This window comes from Megalopta genalis, chromosome 3, assembly GCF_051020955.1.
Source record: "Megalopta genalis isolate 19385.01 chromosome 3, iyMegGena1_principal, whole genome shotgun sequence".
Lineage (NCBI taxonomy): Eukaryota > Metazoa > Arthropoda > Insecta > Hymenoptera > Halictidae > Megalopta > Megalopta genalis.
In genome coordinates, this window is record NC_135015.1 from 8,601,468 (window position 1) to 8,623,754 (window position 22,287).

At 37.6% G+C, this 22,287-nt stretch overlaps 2 protein-coding genes and 1 long non-coding RNA gene across 5 annotated transcripts in view; 1 reads left to right on the forward strand and 2 right to left on the reverse strand.

The window, feature by feature from the left end:
- Positions 1-15,290, reverse strand: part of Kank (KN motif and ankyrin repeat domain-containing protein 2 kank) — an 85,453-nt gene extending 70,163 nt beyond the window's left edge. The window contains exon 1 of one of the 3 annotated variants that reach the window (XM_076519838.1): positions 14,816-15,290. The gene's annotated coding sequence lies outside the window, so the exon portion shown is untranslated. Of the gene's footprint in view, positions 1-1,398; positions 1,516-14,811 lie in introns of those variants that run through there. The other 2 variants (XM_076519839.1, XM_076519840.1) reach the window with 2 other exon arrangements.
- The window catches only part of LOC143259047 (tRNA (guanine(6)-N(2))-methyltransferase THUMP3), a 100,499-nt gene that overhangs the window by 75,582 nt on the left and 2,630 nt on the right, over positions 1-22,287 (forward strand). Inside the window, exon 10 of the transcript XR_013032902.1 lies at positions 19,011-19,166. The gene's annotated coding sequence lies outside the window, so the exon portion shown is untranslated. The remainder of the gene's footprint in view (positions 1-19,010; positions 19,167-22,287) is intronic.
- On the reverse strand, positions 16,289-19,016 carry LOC143259051 (uncharacterized). The gene is made up of 2 exons (XR_013032903.1): positions 18,123-19,016; positions 16,289-17,153 (listed from the first exon to the last, which is right to left on the reverse strand). It is a non-coding gene; the product is annotated as an uncharacterized LOC143259051 (long non-coding RNA).

A 22,287-nucleotide genomic window follows, 5' to 3' on the forward strand; every position in this document is an offset into this window, starting at 1 on the left:
GTTTTCTGGGAAGTTGAATGAAAAAAAAGTGTTCGTAAACTGTGGTCTACCTTTCCTCAATTACAACTACCATTTTTATTGGACCGCTGGGTAAAATCCTGTCGCGCTGTGTTTTTAGCGGATTTTTACCTTGGAGAAGAATTTTTCGGGTAGTAATTTAATCTTGAAAATAGATCTTCAATTTCGTAAAAAATATCTTTTGTTACTTTTTCCGTAGAAGCGTGTTCGGTGGATGGAAAACTACTTTTAATCTAAAATCAAATATGAAGTCGGAGCTAGTTTGAGTACGGCAACTGTTTTAGAGAGTACCGTTTGCACGGTTTAATTCGAATTGATGGAACTTTTCACAGAGATCTAACGAGTTCATTATAAACTGATCGGATCTATAATGTACTTTCTTCGTCGCTGAAATTGGCTTTTGCGAATTGCTATTTCGAGGAACACATCGCACTGCATACGCGCGCATATTTCTCGATTGCCCACGCCATTATTTTATCGGCTAATTTTCCAGGCGCACCCGTAACCTTGGCATTATTCTTTGACTTGGTTCCGTTAACTATAATAATCGCGAACTCTACCGGCGCACGGTGATCGTATAACGTGTAAATATAGCAAACGATCGCGTAGAGTTAACGCAAAAGTATCGCTGCTTTAAAATTTAAAGACCGAGTCGACTTTATTAACCCCTGGCACTATAATATCGTGTCGGACTCCTTATGAAAATTCCGCAGAGAATTTATGGAGTATGAACGTTATCATTTCCTTTCGAGCCGAAATAAAATACTATTTTTTGTTACCAATATTTGATCGTTAGATTAAACGTTGGCAGAAAATAAATATAAATCTTCTTTTGCTTGCAGCGAATTGTTAGTAACTAAATAATAATTAGTTTTCATAATTAATACGAAAGTAATAACCATTTTTTATTATAATTAATATATAAATAATGATTTCTTGTTATTAGTAGAAATGAATAATAACAAATATCTTTGATTACTAATATAAAATAATATAAATTAATTTTTATATAAAAAAATATATAAGATTTACAAACGATGCAGAAATACAAATCAACTTATATAGCTTCTTATAAAATTATTTCATCGAATAAGTATAGCACAATTTAATCGATAATTAGTACAAGAACATTTTCACTATTTAAAAATTTTGTATACGGCATCCATCGCTGCGTTAAAGAGAAATAGCGACAAGATTTCGTAACTAACCCTGACATTTTGAAGCCTAATTAAAGGGGAATTTTCCAGAACGAAGCAAAGTTACCACGATCGCGGCGTATTTGCAGTACTGTAGGAAGTTTTACGTAATAAATCTATAAAGCGTCTAAACGTGTAATGATGCGCTATCGGAGGCAGTTAAGCGTTTTTCAATTTAACAAACCTTGCTGGTGAAAGTCAACGTCGGGGATGAGAAGAAATCCCTCTCTAGAATTCTTTATGGATCGGATTCTTCATTTTTGTTCACCTAGGTCGACGATACCGACTACTGTGCGGCGTCACGCTTCCGATTGCTATGGAAATAAGGCGGTACATACAGTGCGTACACAACGTCGTCATCGGACGAACGTAATCTCCTTGAAATACGCTCCGCGAATACGTAATCCTCTTCGGCGCAGACTGCGCACGTGTTTACAGTATTATTATACGATAAAAACAGATTTGATGTTGCATTGTTTGGAAATTTCAGCTGCTGTTCCAACCGTTCGCCGATCGTCCAAACAATACCGCTTTAAAAGTTACGATTAAAAATGAGCAAGATTCTTCCATTAACTGTTTTCCAGCCAGTGTTCGCCGCTTACTAAATGTTACGAACATGTTGTCCAGCTTATCTAGAATATTATCATGAGAGCCGTTCTCAAAAAAAAATTCACTTTATAAGGGTGTTAACCCTTAAATGCATATTGTTGCCAATTGTCTACATTCCAGTTCCACTTAATTTTATTCAAAAACCTGAGTATGCGCGTTTCCGAACACACGTTGATAACAATAGACAATAGACCATGTGTGAAAGAAAAGACTTGACATTACTTTTGGCGAGTATGTTATATGTTTTTTGACATTTGAATGTGGTGGGTGATAACCTTCAATGTGTTACTTGGAGAGATATATTCTTTTTTCGAGTTTAAAAATTGCTTTGTGTCACAACAAAGATCGCAATTGCTTTGCTGCATTTCACTTATAAATAATGCGAAAATTCCTATACTAATAGATAATATAAATACATGACCATTTGTTTACGTCTACAATAATTTTAGTAATAAACGCATATTGTTGCCAAAAGTCCACATACAACTTTCTTTCAAAATAAATACTCAATATTATAACCTAGATTTTTTTATTTATTTTTTACGTAACCTATGACTACATTCCTATAAAAAACGATCTTTTAAAATTCAGAATAAAAAATCATGCATTTAAGGGTTAATAAAGCACTCGATTCACAGTATTTTGCCAATAAAAGATATTTTGCCATGCTCCTGCGAGCATGAGTTTTCTAAACTACTAGAAAAATGTGAAAAAGTTATAGAACAATACACCGTTGAATAATATTTACTGCAAACATTAAAAAATCGTATTTTCTCGTGAAAGAACAAAGTTTCTTAAGTGGTACGATATTGGCAACTTTCTCCCACGTGTTCTTTCAACCATGGTGAGACGAAAGAAGAACGTTAATTCTTCCAACGAAATGATCATTTACTGCACAAATGAAGCATGGAACTGCAGATCTCTTTTTTCGTTTGCTAAAAACATTACAAAAAATCTATATAAATAACCTAAATCTAAATCGATCTACATTCATATCTGTAGAAGAAGGAATCAAAGGAGTTGAATTTTGTTGATATCTTGGAAGCTCTAGTTTCTGCAGAAATTGCTATTGATTGGAACGAAAAAAAGTAATATTTCTTAAGTTTTTTATCTGAACTTCTAATGAAAATTTAAGGATCTGAACGTTCATGTTCTCATAATTATTTCGGATAGCAGAGGTGTTGCTGTGCTTTTAAGAAAATGATTAAGTCTAGGTTCACGAATCCCCCTCAAAATGACGGGACACTAATTTTTTAATTCACGATTATTCAGATTGTAAAGATACATTTATGAGTTATTTATTCCACATATGTGTTGCTTGTGGCAAATATTACGGTAAGACTCGTTCAAAATCAGAATAAATGACTTATTGTCACTTTTATAAACCAATATAAAGCAGCTGCTTTTAATGCACCGTAAATCTCGCGTTAAATTGATCTCGCCGTTCTCGATCTTCCTAGGGTCAAGAAGCGACCGCCTCTGCGGGATTCCAGTTTTGCCGAATCGCTCCGGTGAAAGTTCGTGGGGACGCGCGTCGATAGCGGTCAGGTAAATCGCAGGTGAGAGAGTGAATCGCGGTAATATTGTTTCCGCGAAGCGTGCTCGCGACGTGGCCAAGAACCCGAAGGCGGACGTAGTAGCCGTTTAATGGCCCGATGAGAAATCTGTTACTTGTGTTAAATGCCAGCCGGCTGCGTCCGCACGTGACATTCGTGGGAATGGCCAAGGAACAAGCACCGGGCTTCGTTTCCTGGAATTCCTAGGCACGCGGTTCCGTCGACACGACGTCGGAACCGTGGTGGTGCTATCGACGAACGTCACGGAAAAAATCGGGTTTTCCTCGATATCGATAACGCGGCGTGCAGAATCGCGCGTTGCTCGCCGGTCGAACTTTCCACGATTGGTTTAACGAGCTCCGAGCCCGAAGCCAAATAAGGACTCGCGCGGACGCGTTCCCAGTCGGTCAGGGAAAAAGTTAACGCGTCGAGGGTACAGGGAACTCGCATTGTTTCGTGGGTGATCGAGCATGTTCGCACGTTCGCGGCTGGTGACGTGCTACGGCGTTTTATACCCAGAACTAGAAACTAATGACATAGTACCGTGTCCTCGAGATTTTATAATAGCCATTTTGAAATTGAGTGCAGGATACTGTCATGGTAACTTCATGGTAGACAATGGAGTGGATTCTGGTTATTTGGGACACGTCAGGACTAGTGTCTTTTCGCTCGATTAAGTGGCTGTGTGTCGATTACGTATAACAGTTTGTGGCAGGTAAATACAGTAGTTCAGCTGGAACTATAGTTGAGGTCAGCGTTGGAATGTTTGTTTAAATATCTTGAATAAACCTGTGCCGAATATTAACGCGTGGGTAGAGTTTTCCTCGCGTAACACAAAATGTTGCCGTTTCTTCGCGACGAGTGTACTCATCAAACACAGCTAATTGGTTAAAAAGGATACATACTTTGATATTATATTATATACTATATTTTCTTATAAAAAAGTGTTGTATTTGAACGAAATATAAAGAAAATCAAACATCTACAGTATAATTACAGTAACTTTTCGAAGAGAACGCAACAGCTGACTGGTTAAAGTCTGTCTAATAAATCAAAATAAAGCAGGATGCACGTGGTGTTAAAGAAAATAAGAGAAAATTGAATAACATGTGATGGAAAATGTTCCCTCGTTTTGCTCTCATAAGGTTGCAGGCGTCACAATTTTACGACTTTGGCTCCTATCGTGAGCCGCACACCTCGAGGAGGGTTCTTGCCAGCAAACCCCCTCTTTCAATTAGGCAGGCCCAGTCTAAACTATGAAATCCAGGAACTCGGTAATAAAAAGAGGAAATATTTGAGCAAGCAGGCCAGTAAGTTTCACCGATCCTGGTAGCCTAGCACTGTAGGGACACTAAAGTCAACTTTCCAGTAATCTGAAAAAGTGGTCAAACTTTGCCGAAGACGTTTACTTATCGCGTTTTATATAAATGCAGAGGTGGGCCACTTACATCGTCGATGCAAGAAACAGCGAATACAATGATAAATTATAGTTTAAATAAATTCAAAGAAGTAATCGCGTTTCATATTATGAGATATGATGAATCTAAATTGTCACGATGTTCGATAATTTTGATTCGCGTATTGTACGCGATCTAGAAGAACGGTATTCCTCCATCGTAATATGTGAATATTTTCCATGGAACTATAAGAATGTTCTTACTTGCATTGGAGATTGATCAAACAGCTTATCGGAACATTTCGTTTTCCTCAATTACACAACTTCACAGAGTACAGCAATACAGAACAGAACGATACACAACGTTGCACAATTTCCCTCAATGCACCGCACACGCTGGTCTCTCGAATCAAACTGAATCAGTATCAGAACAAAAACGAAACCTTGAGGACCTAATCTATGTGTAAAGGATTAAGACCATTGCTCACACGGATTGAGTTTTCTCAAGTAAACAGACGGCTCGAGTGTGATAAAACGATGAGGATAACATTGATTTTCATTAATAAAATTTTATAATTTTAACAATGACCAGTGCGATAGCATGAAAATGGAATAAACCCTTCAAGTGTTTCACATTGTTTAATTTCTGATATTTATACAAAATTTGATCAATCATTATCTTAATACAATTTACAATGTGAATACAATGCAAGTGCAAGTAATACAATGTTAATGAAATGAATCTAATACGAATATAACATGAAGCCATAAATTAATGTAAACAATAGACATTTCTTCGACTACACTTTCTCACTTTAGTCAGCACTGAAAACGTCAAAAAAAGATCATTTATAGAAAATTAAAGTATTGTTTACAACAATCTGAAAAATGCAATGTAATTTTTGAATGTTTTAATAATACTTTAAACTATCCATCGATTACTGTTATTTCTCATGAGATAAATAAGTAACAGTGAGCTAAATTATCTGTATTTCAGAATTGCAGCAGATTCGAACCGTATGCGAATAGAACAGCAAAAGGAAATCTACGCATGCTCGAGATTATTTGCGTTGCGCTCATTTTATTCATAGAACGACACTGGTTTTACGATCCTTCAGCTATTCAGTTTTTCGCGATGGGTACATTAGCATTCTATTGACTCGAAAAACGTCGACGGCGTCGCATCTGTTGACGTATTCTCGGACGAGCTACCTAGGATAGTTAGCATAGAAGCGACTAAAGACCGCACGCGCTAAATACCCCGCTTTGTTGCAATTCAAACAAAATGGGTATTACAAACAGTTGCGTAACATGCTTGCACATGTGCTAGCTGGATACTTGCGGATGCAGATGCTCGAACGACGATGGAAAACTGGGATAAGAGTTTTTCTCCGCGATCATGAGATCCATGCTCCTAATCCGACGTAAAAGAAAAACAAAATTGAAACTCGTACCGGCTTACACCGTGCACTTCGTGCAAACCAATTTCACGCAAAAAAGCTGTACAGAGTACGTCAAACAGCAATTCAATACGTTGTCTCTGATATTTTGTTCTCTGATCATTAATATTATGAAAATGAGATATCCTTTCTCGCGAACTTATCGTTTCATGCACATCCAACCTTAACGAATTTATGACAAAAGTGAATAGGTGAAATACAAAACAATAAACACGAAGGAAAAATGTAACAATTCTGTAAAAATATTTTCAACTTATTAAAAATATTGGAAATGATAATAAATTTCTATTTAACTCTTGTTTGCCACAAATGAAGATAGATAGCTTTTATTTTGCATAAAGATCCCCATAAAGATGACCAATTACCTTATCTGTCACCAGAATGTGAAAAACGGACTGTGAACTGTGCGAATATGCGAAACAAACAACGGGAAAATTGAAGTAACCAAATTACATTTGTATTTCAAGACTGTCTATTTGCACCACACAGTGCACTATTAATCAAATTTAAAGTTTTAGTAACTTTGTCTTAAAGAACAAACGCCTTTTTCTGTTTTTTCCCTTAGTAATAAATGGAACTTGCTGAATTGCAATCTCGAATGTTTCATAATGCATGTATGCACAACGAACGTAAACCACATGCAGATTTTGGTTAATACATTTACGTGCTTGTATGCGCCGGGCACGTTGTGTCTGTTAGTTGGCGAAGAAGACAGTTATTAACCCGGCAAGAGCGTACATGCTCGTCCCGCCGATTACACTGCTTTTGACAGTCGACGATGCAGGTGAGAGCGAGCGGTTACGTGATGCGTTTCCAGGTGTTCTGATGTACCATCGATGTTCGCCTCGCGTTTTCCTCGAGATCGTTCGGCTGTAACGGGCCCCGTTTTCTTGCCGCCGCTCTCATAAATCGAAACTAGGCTTTCGCTTCTTATTTGCATGCGAGCCGAGATGAATAGCTCAGGAATACCTCCGAGGCGTAATTATTTCGAGTAATGTTACACCGAACGAAACAGTTCAATCTGCAGCGAAAGTTTTGTCTAGTGGTTCGCCTACCATAACTGATCGATACCTGAATGAAATATTAACTATTTGACTGGCGCGTTACTCGCCTACACAATGGGAACAAAAGCAACCGTGCGTTTGCTACAGTGGGCTCCAAAAAGTATTTCAACGCGAATGTCGTTTTGTTGAGCTTCGAATGAAAAGAGCTGTATTAATGAATACTGCTAATTTGAGACGACAGTAATTTCATATGTCGCAGCAGAAAATAGTGAACATTTGTAATAATAAAATAAATTAGTGTTACATAAAAATGTAGGAAAAGAAATATTTTCATGAATACGAATGTCAATTCTATTCATAACGTACTTTCTCGGGATGTTCTAAATACCTCGAATTTAATGTCATTTTTTAAGCTCAATTAGCATTAATTTGCAAGAGAAAATTTCCCCGATCCTCATTGCACTGTTAAGAGCACAAAACTTTTTAGCAAACTCGCAGTTGTGTAATTATCGCATACCCAGTGTTTCTGGTGCATAACTAAATTGTAAAAGTCCGCGAATTCTTGGCATATCTCCTGATTCTCATTATTCATTAATATAAGTTTGATAGAGATCAAACCAATAAAATCGTCAGCGCGGAAAATCATATTCTGTGGAACTTTCCTTTTAGTTAAAACAGGAGTCTTAGATTCGCGTAATGTCTTAATTAGGACGAAACCGATCTTATCTTATTAAAATCGATCTAAAAATAATCGATCGAAATAATATTTATATCCATATGCATACTGTACAATTTATTGCTTTATCGCGAAATCCGATATTGTAAATCGGAACTAAAACGCAATGCTTCAATTTTGATGACATTTTAAGTAACACAATATTGAACGTTTCACATTTACAACACTATCGAAATACCAATAGTATTTCATGATGATACACTGCATATAAACTTTTAAATTAGATTTCTTTCTTTCTTTATTTATTCATTTCGGACTTGAAAAAAAAACCGAAAAATTAACAATAATTGCGGTACACATTAATCGTCATTTATTAAATTAATTTAAAGTCAATAAATCTATTTTACAACAGTTAATGGTATCGTGGCGATTTTCAATAAGAGATCGATTCGTAACTCAAAAGATCGATTCGTAACTCAAAATATCGATTCGTTTCAAGACTGAATATCCAAGAATCGATTAAAACAAAATCGGAAAACGTTTCGAAAAAATCGATCCTTTAGAAAATTGATTCAGAGCCGCCAACCCTGGTTCTCACCCGTTCTCACGCGTGCGAAGCTTCCGACGTTCCAATAGCAGCCCGTGCTGCAGATAATCGTCCGACGATTATGTTCACGGTAACTCCAATCCGCGCAAACATTAATTACACGATCGTGTCATGGAAGGAATGTGTTTCGCTTCGGGGTATAAGCGATCGCGATGAAAAAAGCGGGAAAAAATAAACGGTTGGTGTCACAAAGCTAGCGAACATCCTTATATGTATCGACAGAAAAGCCGCGGATCTTGATAGATCACGCGATGGTATCGCGGTGACTTCAGGTATATTTAAATGCGGCCTCTGTCATCGTGCTTGGAGGAAGCTGAACGTGTCAATTCGCGGAAACGATCGGTGCACTTAAATAACAGCCGTACCGTGGCAAACTTTTCCCAAAGCCTTCGGCTTTTCCATTCTCCATCTTCCCTTGCGTCGCGTCGCACGCAAACGCCGCAAGTTATTCGAACGCAACGGCGCGTGAAATTCACTCTAATTGTATAGTTATTGTTGTTTTTACCATTCCGACCGTAAAGAGCTCCGCAGGCACAGTGATTTTTATCGTTAAAAACGAACCGAAAAGCACGATCGATGATTCTACGGATTTTGTAGTATTTGTACAATGGTCCCCTTTGTTGCGGAAACGCTATGTACTAATCTTGGCAATGGCACGCACGTCGCGTCCGTAAAGATCGCGTGCATTTCATCTTGTATGCAGAAGGGATCAGCGAAACTTAAACATCGACGTGCGTAATCTGTCGATTAGAGGCGCGAACACGTTCCTCTATTTGCCGTGACAAACTTTTATGACCACGTATATAGGCTCGTTTCAGCGTGAAGTCACAAATAATTGAGGAGCTCCCACTTGGAGGCCTAGTCGATCAGTTGTACTGGAAAATAGACTTTCTCTTCGTAATCAATTTTATACTTCTGTTCGAGTTTTAAGCAGATCCGAATAAAAATAGTCTCAACTAAGAAATACAAATAGTTGCAAATATTATTTCTCTCATGTTTCATATGCTTCATTTGAGATAGTAATTTATTTCTGTATTCGATGAAATACTCTACTTGAAATACTTAACTGATTTTTATAATATATAATAAGTATTTAAAATCTATATTTTACAATATGAATCCGACCGGTTCAAATTTTTGTTCAAAAGAGCTCAATCCTATGGGTCAATTTTAAAACAGTTTCTATGGGAAATTGTCGAATTAATTTCACCATATGTGTTTATATAAAACTCACTGCATCTTGTCTGTACATTATAAAAATCATATAAAATCTAAATCAATTTTTCTCACATTTATATTAATCAAAGTCACTGTAATTATTCAACGTATTCGTGCCACCAAAATCAAAATTAAAATGTTTAAAGTTTGTGAACATCGGTGAACTTGGAAGAAATGAACCAGTTAGCTGTACGAAGAAATGGTAATACTTTAACACAAAATGTTACCATTTCTATATGACGATTATACTCGTCATGAAGACATGACGCTATCATGACGAATATACTCGTCGAAAACAGCTAACTGGTCAAGTTAAATAAATAAACAAATATTAGTAAAATAAAATTAAAAATAAACCGTTATTTAATTACAACGGTTAAATATTCTGACCGGATCGTTTCAACCAGAATGTTCAAAACAGTGTGAATTCTAGCAGGGACTTGCAATGAATTTTTCACGGCCGCGGTTTCACAGAGTCGTTAAGTCTCTAAATGTTTTCCCAAGGTATAACTGCGCCCGAGACGGGAAAATTGCGAGCGCTCGGTGTCGGCAAAGCGACAAAGGCGGCGTGTCTTATCGCCGTATTTCCACGTAGACCGAGTTCACTTGTTTTCACGACTATGAGTACGAGAGTACGGGTACACGGAGTACGCGGGTACACGGTCGCGTGGAATGTAGCCGAGGATCGAATCACTCGTAAACACAGAGAAATAGCGGAACGCGATATGCAAATGGTAACGCGTCGGCGTAGCTTGAGCAACCGAGTGAGAACCGCTCATTCACGATCAAACATTTGCCTCCAAGGCATCGCAGCAGCGGCATCAACATAGAGAGCAATTTAGCCTTCTACGGAAGAATAAAGCATCTGCGTGGGATGGTCTGGAAGTACGCGCCACCCTTGGCTCCTCTAAGAAGTAAATAAAAGACTCTTCTTCAATGGTGATGCTTAAGCAGGTATTCCATTAGGCTCTGCAAAAATAATTACGGTTTTCATCGCTCTTACCGCGCCCATTTTACGATAAATTGTTGCTCGAGTGTGCTCGTCTATCATTTCATTTTTTTGCAAGCACAGAAACGTATAAATTTAATTAGAAAGTACTTCAACAGCATTTGAAGCTCTTCAATAGGTTTTTGGAAAGAAAATTTCAATTAACACTTTATCCATCGAAAGCTTATTTAATAGAATTTTCAATTGTCGTGCTATGCAAAAGGAATCTTAAAATTATTTTACTATATGATAATTGTAAACGTCGTTATTAGTTTATGCTACTGGAGATCACTTTTGAGCAATTGAACGATTAATTAAAAAGTTCTTAAATATGAATTATCGACTGTCCAACTTTATGATATCATCGTCGGTAGATAGTGTATTAGGGATCATCGAAAAATATTTTTAAAGATTTTATTTGATATATTTGTGGCCATTGAGCTCGGTATTATGCTTGTTTTAAAAAAACCATGGACAGAACCTGGATTGAAGCTTTCCGAAAAAAGTAAATGAGTAACAATGTACAATTTTTCTTATATTGTTTTTCAACTACGAATACGCGAGAGTATTTAATCACGATAGAAGCAATGAGGCTATTGATGCACCACTTATGTGCAGAGGTCTTGTAGTATCTGGGACAATTAAAAACGAGGTCGTATAGAGCATGTGTTTACGTTAACTTCTTTTTATCGTTCATATGGTCTATTCAAAAGTATTTCTCACATGTCCATTAGTACAGCACTAGAAAAATAGGACATTTCAGCTCGTTAAGCTGGAATCGTTACATTAAATGTTAATTGCTCGAATGATACTGCATTAACAACTTTCTGAAAGTTTCTGCGATCTGCGACATCGCGATTGTGTACCCAGCAATTTGGATCACTTGGAATCCTAAATGAGCATTGCTGCTTCGTTTGAAAAATGGCCGTTGAACGGGTGTCCAAATCGTTTTTAGCAGCTATTTGTACAATCGACGCTATCTTGTATAACAGATTTTTCAATTTTCAATATCGGCGCGTCAAAGTCCGTTATTGACGGGCTTTTATCGCGAATTCGCTCCCGCCCACAGTGCCGACGATCGTTCAGGTTATTGACTTCGCGCGCCACGTGAATCGAGCCGAGTACTCGACGTACATGCATGCAATAATTATTCTCAATAACCTATGTGTATTGTCGCAGTTTACACGTGAATGTCGCGCTAATGAACGGATCAACGAGGACCGTGTGCTGCGATTCTAATGATGCCGAACCGTCAAGGTTAGACAGCGGATCTTAATGAAACAGAAAAATTGTTCAAGGAAATTGTAACAAGCACCTATAAGTTAGATGAAAATGCCTTTTCATTTTTTATTACAATAACAAAAAAAGGTTGAAAATGATATAACAATATCTTCAAATTATTCTATATAATTTTATATTCGACCTATTCATCTTTGTTACAAATTCATAAAGTCTGCAAATTTAGTCGTGATTGTTATTACCAAATAGTAACAGGTTGCCCATACAAAATCTTTGAGCCTATGGAACAATTAGAATCGCAATTACTATTGACCTAATTCAGGGGCCAGAAAGCACGCCGTTGGGAATCAAATCGAAATGTGTTATTGTAACGCGCAGTCATTAATGTAATCGAAAATCGATGGCTAGTGACCGGTGGACACCGAATAAGTGACGAGGTGAATCTGATAACATCTGGCAATTAATCGATCATGCTTCCAATGTTCCTCCTATATAAAGTCCCGAGTTGTTAATGTCAGTGGTCGCTCATGAATATTCACCGTACATCCGTACATCATTCGATCGACTTTGTTCAAGACCCGGTAGCTTCGAAACTTAAGTTAGGCACCGTTTTTTACAATCGAACGTGTGTTACGAATAGCTGAGTGGCAGTTGCGTTACTTTTTTGATAAACAATTACAGTAAATTCTCCTTAATTTGTCTTCAGCTTGTAAACAAAACTGGACAATTTGGGGAGAGGAGATACGATTATTTTTTGCACTTCGTTTTTATAATTGTTGACTATCGGCAGCTATAAAAATGAGTCGCGAGGCTCGAATAATCGTATCTCCTCTTTCCAAATTGTCCATTTTTGTCTACAAGCTGAAGGAAAATTAGGGAGAATCTACTGTATTTTGAACGTTCAATTGAAGATTGGAATGAAAAATCGTATGAAAGAGTTACTCTACAGTTTCAATGTAATCAGGTGAATTCGTTTCTCTTAGCTTTCCGTTCACGAATCTCTCGCGTTAGGTAAAATTCCAACGACCAGATCATCGTGATTCTAAACTTCGGCTGACCCACGCTTTTTCATTCTTCCGTCCTTCGAAAATAACATTTGCATCGATCCAATGACGATTCGAAGTAGAAAGTCACCCACGCAGCCACGAACAAATTTCCAATTCCACGGCCGTGGCAGCTTCTCGGTCACAATTAACGCGACGACACTATGATTCTACACGGTGGGATGATCGACGTTGTCCCGACACGATTCGATCTTTCATCGATGATTTACTATGCAGAACCGGATGTTCGTGTGTCGGCGGGCAGACAGTTAGTGATAACTTCTCGTACAAATTTCGATTGCAACAAATTTCTAAAACATCAAACTTGCTACGTATTATATGTGAAATGTCTGATTTTATAATGCGATGTTGCAAAGAATTCTTATCAGCAAAAACTATTATATCTGCAAGTCTGTTGCATGTCATTCTATCACTATATCTACCGAGTCCTGAGAAAAACTACAATGTAACGATGAAAAAAAAGACTGTATGTAATTATTCAGACTTTTTCGATCAAGAAAATTCAATTATTTTCTACAAAAAAATTTTTCGACTTTCAGCAACATTTAAACAATAAATGTGTGACTGGTCATTTTGACCGGCTTTGTAGGTTTAATGATAAACCTCGGAATTTCAGTTCTGAAGTACAAACTTCATTTCTATATTTAAATACGTGATGCGACTTTTAAGTAGAGTTTGTACAATGCATGTAGTCCGCGACGAATATAATTTAATTGTTCTACAATAATGTGAAGTATTCGAAGTTTCTCTCAATGTTCTGTTGGGAATGGTGTTAACAAGTTTTAACAAGAGTCGAGTAAATTCAGATAGCGCTGCTTCGGTAATATTCGCGCCTGATCTGCAAGATCGTCCGCCATTTTGAAAAACGTGGAGGTCGAAAAGATACTTCCGCTATCAATTATGGTACCAGTTCATTAAACAAGATAGATTGCTTACGATTGCCAATGATTACTTATACCAGTGCAGAATCATGATACTCTATGCCACATATTAGCTAATTTAGGATATACTTAACCCTTAACTACTACACCTATTAAACTTACGTAATTCACTCACGTCCCACAGATCGCTAATACTTGTTATTGACGTCAAAGTGTTAAATGAAAAAAGCGAAATCAATTGTTCTTACTTTCCACATCAATCACGAAAGGATCCAAGTTCGACTGAGTAGAAGCAAGTGTGCTAAAAACGTTCCTTTTTTATCATTTTTCTTGCAATTGTATTATCACCACAGATGAATAAGTAATTGTAATGAACAGATCGGCAATATCTAAGAATGAACACGAAGGAAACATAAATCATAAAAAAGAAAAAGAAGACTTCGATAAGAATAATTGCACCATTTATTATACTCCACTGAATTTCAACGAAGCTAAAGCTAGATCCTGGCAAAAAGCGACGATTCCAAAAATCAGACTCTAAGAAGTACACAGTTCAATGTGCTTGTTTTCGCGAAATCATTCAGATCGAACTATTTCGCAGAGCTCGAACCACCTTCGACAACACCCTCGGTACGAACCCGCGACTCGTAGTTTCGCGATGTTCTTCTAAACCACGTGTCTGCGCAGACATCTGCCAGATCTAGCGAAGTCGCGCGATCGCTTATGCAATCCTGGAGACCCAGTTAATCAAGAATTTCCATTTCCGAGGCGTACCGGTTTTCGGAGGGGGACAATGTCACGATCCGTCCGGCGATCGTGCACCAGTGGACCGGTTTTCGCGAGCCCCGACCAGTTCGAACCCGCGCGAGAAGCTTGCTCGAAAGGAAAACTCGACTCACCGACCTGTCAGTGCTCGGCATCGTTGTGCCGCGTCCCTGTCGCCGTTCTGGATCATCGCCGGGGATCGAGGATCTACCGCTCGGGCGAACAGAGGAGGCGGCGGTGTCGATCTCGTCGATCGATAACAGAAACGGGCACGCGCGCGCGTGCGCGCCCTCGAGATCACCCTGCGACACACGCGATCGGGAGAAATCCACAAGCTGGTCCCCGCACAGACTCGAAGAGGTGACTGGGAGATTCTGAGGACCGACGGTTCTGGTTCACGACTGGTTCTTCTCCTTCTCCTTCGGCCTCCTGGCCCCTTCCATTCTGCTCCGCGGAACACCAAGGAAAAAGAGACGGATGTAGTTTACGAGCGGCCGGCACACGGTGCCGGACTCGAGAAATAGAAAAAGAGGAGAGACAGCAGGAGATGCTGGGTAGATGCAGCGACGCCGCGAGCAACCGAACGACAGGTTGCTTCTACGGAGACCAGTACCCGAGCTCGAACCCGATCCCGACCCGACCAGAGGGTGAGCAGACCGCGCGGGCCCCACCGACCGAAAAGAAGTCGATCAGGCAGGGGTCAGGGACGCGTTCGCGACTTTCGGGGCCGACAGATGGTCCGCCGGGGATTTGCTACGAGGGGAGCACCGGTTTCGCGGTGATCCTCCTGCTGAACAGATTTCAATGCTGCATTATCTATTCGGGCACGATCAGCTTGCTCTGCTACACTTTTTTTCTTCATTGCAGATGCGAACGGTGCCGGAGGCCTCTATGCAATTTCGAACTCGTTGGGGTCCAGGGGAAATTGTAGGACGCAAGATTTTGTGGCTGCATATCAATTTGTAGTACTTTTTAATTTATTGGCGTTATAAAGCACCTTGTCTGTGACACATTTGGGTTTTTTGAAACGAGATTCACTGTTGAAAAACTAAAAATGAGAAGTAAATTGTGAAGAGAAAGAAAAGAAAGAACAAGAAATGTTTGTTAGACTTAATCAACTGATTTAATTAATATTCAAACTTGGTGTGACTGAAGCTCGATGTGTGATTTTTTACTATTTTAAAAAATTTGTATTATGTTATTTTAATGTTGACAGTACACATTTCATTCGTCATCTTCGTTATGAACTACCTTGTCTGTTACATTTTTGGATTTCGGAAATGAGATTAACTGCTGAAGAGTCAAATTATAGAGATATATTTGATAGACCTAATCGAATAATTTAGTTAATATTCAAACTAGTCGTGTATAAAACTTTATGAGGCAGTAATAAAGAATGAGATGTCGCTCGTTTAAAAACTTTTATGATGTACCTTATGTTGTTCTATTGTTGGCAGTACACGTTTCATTCAGAGCTCAACAAGGCGACAAAAGAAATCGTGTATCGAATTTTAGAGGGTCGTTGAAACGAGGAAGCTTCAGTCTCTCTACGATTGGACTGTGGATTAATATACATTCATGACAAAAAATGTGAGTAAGTCAAATTGAAAATTGTGAAAAGGTTAAATGTATTTAAAAATATTAACATACTATTTTTTACTTGTTAAGATTATCACAGTTGGAATGACATTTCTAATCATGCTTCTTAATTCTAATTTCTAATTGCATCTTAAAATTGATACAAATAATTTTTATTATAAATAAATTTGAAAATCCGCAATCTTAATATTAACGAATATTAATGTGAATTGTGTTTCCTTCGTAATGCAAAAGGTCTCATAACAGATAACAAACATTTTGTGGTTGAATAAAATTCATAAGTGCCTGTATCTCCATAAAAGCTCAGTTCATCCACATACGCTGTCAAATATTTATTATAATGCTTTTTGCGAATGGAGAGAGTAAAGAAAAACTTCAGCAATTACTGGTTGTTTCAAAGTACTTGGCAAAATGTTCGACCATAATTCTACCGATGTTACATCAAGAGATAACGAAGGGAAATAAAATGGAATCAATTAATTACGAAATGAGTGCATCGAAAGAGAAATTTCTATGGTTAGAGATCCATCTTAAAATCTTGCCGAGGGTGAAAATAATCTTCGTCACCGGCTCGTAGTTAGTTAAGTCAATATTAACTGTGTTGCGATAACACACCTCGGAGGTGTGCTATTTGACGAGGAACTACTTTTTAAGAAGAGGAAGTCCGAAGGTTGCACAATCGGTATACGATTAGCACGATCAACGAGTTTTCATCTTGCGTTATGTAACTGCTTATAAACGAGATATGAGATCACACCCGGCTAATTAACCAGCATGCTTTCACGCCGATCGTTTTACGATGATTGCTCCACTCGTTTCGTCCGATTCGTAGATAAACAGGAAACTGGCCGCGCTGATTAATCGAACTCAACGAATCCTACAGAAAGGAACAGGAATGTTATTATCAAACGTTAATGTTGTATGATTTCGACGATCCTGTACAGAAAGGTTAATTGGAAACAGTGACAATGAGGCAATCAAAGGAATCTGAAATACAGAGACGAGCAATCACAACAGCCTCGTAGCGCTGAATTCGGAATTCATTATTAATACAAAAATGATACATTTAGCACAGCATACTGAAAATAATTATCATGTAAATTGCAAACAATTGATTACCGAACTATACATACAAAATGCCAGTATAGTGACAAATATTGACTATAAATTCATAAAATTCATCTATATACTATTATAAAAAATAAATTACTGTACTATTATAACTATTATACCACTACTACTACTACTATTATTATTATAATAAATAATATTCATCTATTGACAAAATCATTATTATTATTATTATGTTTGATATTTAGGAAAAATAATCTGGTTGGATCCATCGAAAAGCAATTGAACTCTATTATTAAAAATTTATTTCTTTATCCATCGATGTGCACGATGTAAATTTAGAATATTAATGAAGCAAATGACGCGTTTGAATAAAGCCTGAGAACGTAAAAAACGAATTAACAAAAAGATAATCACGCTATTTGTGACCTTCACGTCGTCTCATAGTATGAATAACTAAAAATAAGTTATAATGAACTTCTTTAACCAGTTAGCTGTTGCGATCTCTTTGAAAAGTGTGTGCTTAAAATGTATCGCAAGAAGTAAGCGATGCAAAACATGGAACGAATAACAAAACATGGTACAATTTTGTCATAATAATTATTCATATTTTTTTATTTTCTCGTTATTTACGAATATATTTTAATTTTCACTAAAATTGCAATTTTTTAAAGCGAATCGTAACCACTCACCATTTCTTCATGATGAGTATACTCGTGAAAAACAACTAACCGGTCAATTTTCTCTTCAGCGTACATTAAAATTGTTTGCTTACCCATTTATTTCACGACTGTATCTCTGCACGAAGATTGAGAGCCGTAGACAACAGTTACAACAAATTAACCACGAATTGCAGAGGGAACGTTTTCACTTTTGCACTTTCCTCCTACTGCGTGTCCAATCATTCGTACACCTCTGCACACGGAAGAGGCCGTCGGCTGGGTGGAAGTGGGGCACTGGAATTTTTTAAATACAGCTCCGCCGGCAGAGAGCAATATATTTACCTGTTTCCGTGACAAATTCGACCGACCTGATTATTCCTTTGAGCGGCCGCCGAGACAGGAAGAACGTGACGGCGAGAGAACGAATGACGTCACGGTTTCCACCATGAAGAAATCGTGCTATTCAGTCGGCGAACAGTGGGCCCGGAACGAGGCCCTCCCAGGACCCAGGATCCCATCGGTCGACCCTTTGAACACACGGATTAGCGCGCGCCGAGATTTGTTCCTTCGATCCAGGTAGAAGATCTCTTGGTTTCGGGCTCATGCTCCAGAATAGAAGTACAAGTACCCGGAACCACTCGGTCCGTGCTTGCCAGAAGCACACTTCAACGAAAAGCCGATCTTTTTTCATCCGCCGTCTTGTTGCTCGGACAGGAAGGTCCAGGCGCATTATGTGCGAGTAATTTAATCCTGGACCGGCCGAGTGAGGTCAAAATGACCCACGGTGATGCTTCAAAGCCGTCGTATCTGGTTATAGCAACCGTCTACCTGAAACCTTGCGCACTCTATCTTTAGGCCGATGTTACAGATTCGCCGGACAAGCAAAAAGAGGCTGTCTTGACCGAGCGACGAGTTCGCCACAGTTCAAATTCTGTCGTTCGGGAATTCGACGAATCGTTCGTTTTTCAATTCACGTCAATTTCTTTCCTGTTCATTTTTAGGTGGCCGAATGGCAGAAACAGTTGGCAAATTTTTAGAACGACGCTGTAAGTCGACTTTTGTCTTTTCGCTTTACGTGGTCCATCATTGACTGACGCCAACTGCCTGGAGTGATGCTGGTAAGGGGTGTTTCATCCAAAGTGCTCCAAACTATCATGGCAAGTATATTTTATTATTATTAAACCATGGATCTTCGTAAAAAATAAAGGTTTACTACATCAATTAATACAAGAAGCAATGATCAAATAGAAACTTTCTTTAATAATTTCAGAAAATTGAAGACGTTCGACATACTCTAATTCTTTTATTCTCTTCACTGTTTTATATATATATATATATATATATATATATATATATATAAATTACTAGCATCTGTTGCAAAGACAAAAAATCTGTAATCTAGACGTTAATGAACAGAAGACGTTCGTGCATGCGCAACAATTGTTGACATAGGTGATCTGCCCAATGGATAAACCATGGATCTTCGTAAAAAATAAAGGTTTACTGCATCAATTAATACAAGAAGCAATGATCAAATAGAAACTTTCTTTAATAATTTCAGAAAATTGAAGATGTTCGACATTCTCTAATTCTTTTGATCTTTTCACTGTTTTAAATTACTAGCGTCTGCTGCAAAGACAAAAAATCTGTAATCTAGACGTTAATGAACAGAAGACGTTCGTGCATGCGCAACAATTGTGAACGTATATCCTTTTCACACTAAAATTTACGCATTAGTTTTGTTGTACGCTTACAGACGTCTTGCAAGTGCCATTTTGTTTTTTCTTACAATTCGCTTCGCATTTCATTTCTTTAATTAACAGTTGTCTCAATGGCGTTCCATGACGTTCAGTAATTAATATTAAAATTATATTAATATAATTTGTTCTTTAGGGTGCGCTCAGTGAAACTATTAGTTTGTACGATATCATTCACTGTAATATTACTGTTTTTATTCTTTAAAAATTTTCGTTCACTCATTGGTGTCGTTTGACGTATTTTTCACAAAATCAATTCACTTTTCAGAGAAGTTATAACTAAAAAAATATAACTAAATATCAATCAAAATACTAGAATTGTATTCAGAGATGTACGAATTTAGTAGTGAAACGGACAAACGATTTGTAAATCAACATTTTGACAAACATACTGAAGTTTTCATTCACGGGACCGGTCATTCTACACCGAATTCAATAGTTGAATAGAGGATGGTACTTCAGCGAGAAGAATTTTCGAAGCTCGTCATACGTCCTGCCACGAACGGAGTCACCTTGAGAGACGAGGTTTCCACTCAATGGCAGAGCGTGTCCCTCAAATTCGAGTCACGTCGCGCACGATCGCCCTCGAAATCAGATGAGAGAATCCGATAATCACGGCGGCATCCTCGCGACGATTCGCTCGGCCGGTCCTGGCGCCAAAGTCAACAACAGTCGATAAAGCGATGGCAATGACCCGGACGGGGTTCCCTGCGAAAGCCTCGATTGCGTCCAGCTGGTGCACTCCCAGCAGTCAGCAAATAGATCTCGCGGAGGTTCCAACCTCCGGGCTCAACTTCTCGATCCGTTACGTCGGATGAGTCAAGCATCCACTTGAACTCGCAGATACGCACCGGTCACTCTATTTTAATAATCGCACGGAGTCGCGCACCTCTAATTTTACCTCGTCGCCATCGTCCGCTAATCTTACCCCGGCTACCAGTTAAATGCCCGCTTTGTTACGCTTACCGGGAACCAGGGGTGACTCCTCTAATGATGATGCCACGGAATGCGTAATCGTTCGCGTCCACGTTCTGCTGCACGATATCATAGGACATTTGCTGAAAATCATGACAGAATAATTTACCGGGCGATCGTAATAACCAGACTTGGGCACTATTGAAATCACATTATTTGGAATATTACTTTAAGTGTTATTCTATCTTCGAATTATTTGAAATCATTATTTGAGATAGTTGCGAAATTCTTCTTGGAAACATGAGTTTTCTGAGACTTCTGCGAAATAACAGAACAGATCTGACCGATGAATTATTTTTTTTCGCGACAATATTAGATGTCCTCAGACAAAAATCTCGTAAGAATGAACTTTTTGTCGAAAAAGTTTCACTCGAAGTAAATTGATCTAAAGATCTCTTAAAATGAAATCGTTTTGCTGCGTGTTATTTTGAGGATTTATTCTTTTGTCATGTCTGATATTTCATAACGAAATACATAATTCCATATAAGAAATTACTATTATTTCAAATGGATCAATATTATTTTTATTTACAAATATCGGTTCGAAACAAATTGATCTAAAGCAAATTGATCTAAAGATCTCTTAAAATGAAATCGTTTTGCTGCATGTTATTTTGAGGATTTATTCTTTTGTCTGGTCTGATATTTCATAAAGAAATACATAATTCCATATAAGAAATTACTATTATTTCAAATGGATCAATATTATTTTTATTTACAAATATCGGTTCGAAACAAATTGATCTAAAGTCTCTTAAAATGAAATCGTTTTACTGCTTGTTATTTTGAGGATTTATTCTTTTGTCATGTCTGATATTTCATAACGAAATACATAATTCCATATAAGAAATTACTATTACTTCAAATGGATCAATATTATTTTTATTTACAAATATCGGTTCGAAACAAATTGATCTAAAGCAAATTGATCTAAAGATCTCTTAAAATGAAATCGTTTTGCTGCATGTTATTTTGAGGATTTATTCTTCTGTCATGTCTGATATTTCATAACGAAATACATAATTCCATATAAGAAATTACTATTACTTCAAATGAATCAATATTATTTTTATTTACAAAAATATCGGTTCGAAACAAATTGATCTAAAGATCTCTTAAAATGAAATCGTTTTACTGCATGTTATTTTGAGGATTTATTCTTTTGTCATGTCTGATATTTCATAACGAAATACATGATTCCATATAAGAAATTACTATTATTTCAAATGGATCAATATTATTTTTATTTACAAATAACAGCATTGAAAATATCGGTTCGAAATTGTTTCAAATACTTACATATTTCTTATTTTCATTCAGCCCTCTATAGCTCGGTGTAACTTTCAAGTCACGTACTTATTTAGCATGTTTTTTTAGCCCAATTTCATTCTCAGCCATAACGTTGCAAAAATATGTTTTGTTGTTTCTTCTTCATAAATAAAATTCAAACTTTCACTTCACACATCAGAGAAAACTCGGTCCCTTTAGGATTGTCAATTCGTTGTTAATTTACATACAAAGACTGATATTTCCTGGTATCAAGTTA